Genomic DNA, 7937 nt, shown 5'->3' on the forward strand with positions numbered 1-7937 from the left:
AAGGTGTGTGGGCAGCTCCTCAGAGATATCGTTCCAGGCCCTTGTGAGTGTGTGTGTGATGACTGCGTGTAGTAGGAACTGCTCAGCTGGGAGTCCTGTGTCTGCTGCTAGTGTTGCAAAGGGGATAAGGGCTCCTTCCGCATACAAATCACCCAGTGTGTCCACCCCAGCCCAAGTCCAGGGCGTTAGTGCGGCTTCCGTTATCACGCCGTCTTCTCTAGGGGTTCCCAGCAGCCGAAGTGCCAGGCGTAGGGCGTCACCGCTCTGGTAAGCCTAAAGCCGCGAACATAGCATCTGTGGGCCACTGCTAGGTGTAACTGTGTGGGCATGTGGGTTTGGCTAGGGGGTTGAACAGCACATGGATCTGTGCATTGGTCCAGACGGTAGAGTCCGTGGCCATATCGTTTAGGTGTCGGCCACCCAACCATCCCGTCACCCACTGCAGCTGTGCCGCCAGATAGTAGAGCTCCTGATTGGGCACTGCCAGTCCTCCCACCTACACTGGCGAGTATAATTTTGTCAAGGCAACTCGGGGTCTCCCTGTGTTCCATATCCGGTTCCTAATCAAAGTCTCCAGCTCCCTAAAAATCTGCATCGGGACATATACTGGAATGTTAGCATAAAAATACAGTAATCTGGGCAGAACTATCATTTTTGTCAGTGTGACTCGGCTGGGCACGTTAAGGGGGAGAGTCTTCCAAAAGGCCATATGTACCTGCAAGGAGGAGATCGCCCGCACCAGGTTACCCTCTAGCACATCTGGCAGAGTTCTATAGATATGGATTCAGAGGTAGAAGAACGTGGTAGGGTACCAGGCAAGTCTCTCGTTATTAATGCGGATCTCGCACTCTGGAGTGTCTGGGTCAAAGGAATACACTCCGGATTTGGCCTAACTGACCCTGAGACCCGACATAAGTTCAAAGGTTTGAAAGGTGTCAGACAGTGTCGGCGGCAAACAGGTCAAGTCTCTGACATACAAGAGGAGGTCGTCCGCATATAAGGAGACCGTGTGGAGACAATCCGCGAGGGGGATCCCCCACTCCGCTCCCTGCGTTCTGAGAAGCGTTGCCAGCAGCTCAATCGCTATCGAGAAAAGCAGCGGGGACAATGGGCATCCCTGACTAGTACCTCTCTTTACATCGATGGTGTCCGATAGCGAGCACCCTGCGCGGACACGCACCGTAGGTTTCTGGTACAGTAAACCCACCATGTCAACATACTCATCGCTGAGGACAAATTTCCGCAGAACTGACTGGCGATAGGGCCACTCCACGGAATCAAAGGGCTTTTCCAGGTCCAATACGAGACACCCCGAACGAGGCCACTGCGACGTGGCATACCGTTGCACTCTGAACAATCGTCTAATGTTGTGGGAGGTACTGCGAATGGGCACAAAGCCGTTCTGGTCGCAATGCACAAGGGTGGGAACCAGGGGGGCTAAGCGCTGAGCTAGTGTGGAGGCAAATATCTTATAGTCGGTGTTTAGGAGGGCCAGCGACCGGTATGAGCCCAGCAGCATGCCGTCTCTGCCTGGTTTAGGGAGAGATATAAGGTTAGCTTCATTCAGCGTGGGGGGGAGGGAGGAATCCGATATAGCCGCCTCGTACACCTTCAGGATCTCAGGGATGAGAACATCGGGGTAGGCTTTGTAAAATTCAGCAGGCAGCCCGTCTGGGCCTGGGGACTTGCCATTGGATAAAGCAAATATAACCGTGCGTAACTCATCTGGTGTGAGCAGGGCCTCCAGTTCGTCCCTCTGTGCATCCTCAACCACCGGCAGTTGTATGTCAGAGAGTTATGTTTCAATCTCAGTGCGGGAGACTCGGAGCCGCGAACCATACAGCAGCCTGTAATAGTCCACAAACCTCTTGTGTATTGCGCTTTGAGTGTATGCGGTGTCTCCCTGACTAGTGCGCAGCGCTGTCACTGGTGTCACTCTGTCGTCCTGGCGGATCAGCCATGCCAGTAGTTTCCCGGGTTTATCCCCCAAGTGGTGTGTTCGCGTTGAATGGGCCGTGTAATTGATATGACATAGCCGTTCTAGTAAGCGTCCATGTTCAGCTCGCGCTTCTGGTAGAGGTTCCCCATTGCCCTCCACCGCATCCTGTTCCAATCGGAGCAAGTCGGCTTCTACGTGCGTCAGTTCCCTATCCAGTAGCTTCCGCATTTTAGCCTGTGTACCCAGGCATTGGCCAGTAGTGACTACTTTGAACGCATCCCATACGATTTGAGGGGTAGATGCCGTGCCAGTGTTCTCCTCAAAATAGTGTTCAATTTGTGAGCCTAACGAAGTGCGAAATGGAGCATCCAGTAGTAGAGACGGTTGCAGCCTCCAGGTGGGGATGGGCTGGTGTGAGCAATCCCAGGCCAAACCTAGCACGTGTGGCTTATGGTCTGAGTGTGTACGACCCATGTAGTAGGTGTCAGTGATGAGTGGTAGCAGCTCGCCAGAGAGCATACATCTGTCTCATCGCACATGCAATGAGTGCGCCGCTGAGTAATAGGAGTATGTTTTCGTGTGGGGGTTGCGGGTTCACCAGGCATCATGCAAGTACCACTGTAGGGCCCAGGTAACCAGGGCCTTCATCGCACCATGCGCAGGGGTACCCGGTAGGGGCGGGAAGGAGCGGTCTAACCCAGCATCCAGGATACAATTATAGTCGCCTCCCAGAACCCAGGGGACCCCGTGCCAAGGTGCCAAGTCCGTCGATAGGCTAGCAAGGAATCCGCTTTGATCGGTGTTGGGTGCATATATCGATGTCAGGACCACAGGTCTCCCATCCAATGTGCCTCGTACTATGACAAACCTCCCCTCCTGATCTATGCGAGTGTGCGAGACTGTGAAGGGGGTCCCGGGCCTCACCCACACCAGCGCCCCACGAGCATATGACGAGAACTCCGTAGCATAAAGCAGTCCCCTCCATCTGTGGCGCAATGCGTGTACTTCCGCTCTGTTGAGATGCGTTTCCTGCAGTAGTGTGATGTGAATGCGTTGTCGTTTAAGGTAGGAATAAATTTGGTATCTGCGTGAAGGTGGTGAATACCACGCACATTCCATGTGCATATGTTTGTCACAGACATCGCATTACTTTAAGTCGGTTCCCATCTTGGGCCTCGCCACGCCCTCACAGTAGTGTCTTCACTCCACCTCCCCACCGTCTTTCCACCAAAGGTTGCCAAAAACATCTTCCTAGGTACTGTCAAAATATACATTGCACAAAAGAAAATAGGGGAAAGGGGCAAATCAATCACTGGAAAGCAACATAACAACCATAACCAGTGTAGAATACCAAAAGGTCGGCTGCAGAACATGCCGCCGTCCAAAAATCTCCAATGAGATGTGTAACCTTTAAATCTAGGGGGGTGAGCCGTGCACTTAGGCACAACTGAGTCAATTAAGCGGTGAAATCAGCAGGTGAAGCTTCGCCTTCTCCAGGCTGGGTTAGGTGAATCAGTCACAAAATTGTTAGTCGTTATTGCTGTAGAATTTGCCGCTCCTCGGGGGCGCCCCTCTCAATAGGGGCCAGTGTCCGACGACCAATGGTCATTTTGCTGTAAACAACTTTTAGAACTCTCACCTAATTATAAGTTGCGTCTTATACATTTTAAATTCCTGCATCGATATTATCGAAACCCGGTGAGTCTTTACCGCATGCACTTGCGCGAGGACGCTAGATGTTGGAGATGTGGAAGTGATGATGCTACCTTTCTACATATGGCCTGGAGCTGTCCTAGGCTCGCTGGCTATTGGCAAGGAATATTTGAGGCAGTAAACCAAATAGTCGGCAGGTCGGATGACCCTTCCCCACATCTGGGCCTGTTGGGTATGGTTGTCGACACAGTGCCCCAGGGTAGGAAACTGAATGCTTTGCTGTTGCTGTACGCGAGACGACAGATTGCTCTTAGATGGGGGACGGAAGAAATTGCCAACCTTCAGGTTTTGGTTAGCCGATGTTTCTTACGGACATACACAGTTAAGAGCATACTGGGAATTGATGCCTGCTGCGTCTAGGCCCCGAGATATCTGGGAACCTTTTCTCCAATGGGCTCGTGCCAGGGCGACTTCCCCTCCTCCGGATGGGGTGATGTCACTGACCATGTCATGAATGATGTAATATGTGACATCATCAGCAGTGGATTGCGGGTGCGCGATATATGGTTATTGCATCTAACTATATATGCGAATTTCTATGGTTTTGTGTGAGTAAATTAAGGTTTTGTAAATGCTAATCCCTAACTATATATGGCCTAAAACCTATGTTTTTTTCTGTGAATTTCAATGGTTTTTTAATAGCAAATATCAAAAGCTGTCAAATGTCAAGTACGTGATAGGTCAAAACATTTTCGTGTTTATGCACGCTGATGTGCTTTGAACGCTGCCCCCCTCCTCTTTTCTCCTAGTAGTACTCTCTCTTTGCAGATAGTGAAGGGTAGTTAACGCAGGCCTTTGCCCCCGTTCTAATCCGTCGTGTCTGCTTCTCTCTCCATTTGATTGATTGTTATCCAAGCATTTACTGTTTGAGAATTGGTTCTCTTTGGTTCATTCTCTATTTACAAACAAGCACAGAGTCGCAATACTCTGTTTAGTCTTTGCAGATAGTGAAAAATCGTGTAAAAAAACAAAAGGAATCGAGCAAAATCAGTAGGCCACTAATGGGATCTCTTTTTGACCTAGCTAAAATAGAAACATTAAGAACAACCCTTCATGCAAATACGAAACTAGTGAGATGAACTGAGCTCCACACGATGATGGCTGCAAGACAGCTCGGCTCCGCCACCCACCCCACCCAAAACAACGACAAACCCTATGCAAATATTATAAATATATACAACACACCAGCAAAGTAACAGGGTAAAACATTTTATTAAATAACTATTTACATAACTATTTTATACTTTTTGTTGCCCGATCCGGCTAGCTCAATCGATCGAGCATGAGACTCATGCACTCTGATCTCCTTGGCCTCAGTCAAGCATCAATGCTAACATTTTAATACATGAGTGTTCGTTCATGGTTTTGGTCCCTGAGTTGCTTCGATGTCACTGCCTTGCACAAATGGCATAAGTCCTGGATGTTGGGTGCCATACTTCAGAGTTCTGAGCAGCGCTTGTAACACTGTCTAAACCTTATTTGCACCTGCTGCAGCTTCACTATTCTCAAAGTAAGTGGGGGCCGTTTGTGGACCTGACTGCATTTGAAAACAATGTGATATGGTACCTCCCTAAACCGCTTGGCGGAGGCCCCCGAGGGGCGGTGTGATGGCACGGACTCGGAGAAGACGCTTGGCTCCGACCCCCTCCCCAAGTCTTATAGCACTGGTTTAGCCTGAGATCGCACCCGACATAAGCGGGGTCAAGCTGTCTTTGACGTTTTGTAGCCTTTCGAATTCTATCCTTAGACGGCATTGTCTAATTCCCAAATAATCTGCAGTTGAATCTGTGGTGAAATATAATAAAAAAATTTATTAACCACTATTACCAAACAGTAAATCAATAACAGTAAGAACTAGATTCGACAATGCTATAAAAAAAAAAAAGTATGCACAAGGATGCAGGGGGTATCACTTTGATACCCTCTGACACCCTCAAAACAGGCACAGGTGCCATGTAGCAAGCAAACCAGCCCTAAGGGCAGGTCTGCCTTTCACATGACATAGGTGTGCGAGCACACATGTGCATGCACACCGGAATCGGTATTTTACCATGAAGTTTGATTTCATGCTAAAATACCGATTCGTTAAGGCCTTGGGGACTCAGAAGACTCCCCCCTACATAACAAATTAACAGAATCGGTAAAATTACCGATTCGGTATTTTACCGAACAAATAATTTTTCCGATTCTGTAAATGTAGATTTACCTACACGTGGCCTTGGATTTAAGCCCCTACATACCGATTTGCCATTTAACGATCGGAAACGGCCGAAAACGGCCGTAACCGGTCGCTAAATGGCCTGAAACGACCACCTACATCTGGCCCTAAGTGTGCATGCATTTCATTTCAAACAAAGTTTTAAAACATTTTATGTAAAACAATAATACACCTAGGGCCAGATGTAGGTAAATCACATTTACCGATTTTGAAATACCAAATATTACCGAATTTTACCGATTCGGTATTTCAAAATCGGTAAATGGGATGTAAGTACCAACATCTGATTTATTACCAATTCCTTAAAAATTCGGTATTTACCGATTCGGTAAATACTGAATCGGTATTTCCTATTGAATCCTATGGGCCTTGAAGCCCATAGGATTCAATTCAAATACTGATTCAGTATTTACCGAATCGGTAAATACCGAATTTGTCAAGGGTGCAGGGGGTATCACTTTGACACCATCTAGCACCCCCAAAACGGGCATGTGTGCAATGTGGCACACAGACATGCCCTAAGGACACGTCTATCTGTCACATGGCATATGTGTACATTCACAGATGTGCATGTACACAGGAATCGGTATTTTACCATGGATTTGTATTCCATGGTAAAATACCGATTCTGAAAGCCATGTGCCAATGGAAAATTGGCTACCCACATTTCAATCTTGCATTTTCGGTAAAATTACCGAATCGGTAAAATTACCGATTCGGTAAAATTACCGAAAACGCAACATTTAAGGGCAAATTAATTAATTTTACACATGGGGGCGTATTTACAAGGGCCTTACACTACAAGGAAAATGACTTCAAATGACCAGACACACATGGGGACGTATTTACAAGGCACATGAACCCGGGGGAAGTGACTTGAAATTGCTAAGCACACATAGGAGAGTATCTACAATGCCCGTGCAACACTTATGCATCATTTTTTACATGTACACCGTAACATTAACAACACAATTACATCATATATCTGTTCCGCAAAAGCGACACATTGCAGGAGTCACATCATTTTACCATCAAAAACAATTTCACCAATACCTTAAGAAACATGGAAGTGGTGAAAAAAGCCAAGCTTGACGTTATGGCAGCCACGAGGTAGCTAGGCTCCGCCACCCCCCCACTGCTCCAAGCATGTCTGTCCCACCGCCCGCCACGCCCATTAACGGTAACATGAAATAGATACAAATCAGCAGATACCTACCCCCATTCCGGAAACTCCCGAAGTGCAACAGGACCACGGTTATGCCCATCCGGAAGATGAGGCCTCGACACGTGCAGGGAGGGGCCCGGCTAACCGCCATCAGCCGTGGGGTGGAAGGCCCAAAATGTACTGGTCTCCCGATTCCCTTCTTCTGCCGCCTTGCAGGCCACGGGGGGAGATGTCTTGCCTCTGCCTCCGACCCCCCCCCCCTCTTATCGCCTGGTCCGGACATCACGGATATCAACGCCAGGTGTGGGCGTGGGGTGCGCTGGGAGGGAGAGGCGGCGCGAACGAAACTCTCCCACCCCCACAGGTGGGGGCCCCTCAGCTGCACCCCCAACGCTCCACTCACCCATCAAAAGGGTTCCTCCACTCTTGCGATGCAGTGGCGCTGCACTCACCCGACAAAAGGTCTCATCCACTATTGCGAGGCAATGATGCTCCGCTCACCCAGCGGGGGTCTCGTTCACTGTTGCGGTGCAACGACGCTTCTAGTTTCCTGCGTCCAGAAACCTTCTCCTCACCTTTGAAGATTCTATAAGAGCCACGGGTGCCCCCGACCCCCGATGGGGAATGACTACCACGATCACCCACGGAACGACCACGACGTAGCCGCGGGACGTCGGCGCGCTCATGCCGGCGCCGGCCTCAGTCTTGAAATCACCAAAACCCTGCAAGACTACCAACTTGATCAGTTCCGGTGGGACACCAGTATGACCCGGTAGGAGAAATTGATTCCTCCCACCCCACTTTCACTGATGATTCATTTCACCAGTCCCCTCTGCTACCCTTCAACGAAAACTTTTGGACTGCCGAAAGAGGTCCCGGTCCAACCACGAGTTGGTGGAGAC

Source organism: Lissotriton vulgaris, chromosome 6, assembly GCF_964263255.1.
Source record: "Lissotriton vulgaris chromosome 6, aLisVul1.2, whole genome shotgun sequence".
NCBI lineage: Eukaryota > Metazoa > Chordata > Amphibia > Caudata > Salamandridae > Lissotriton > Lissotriton vulgaris.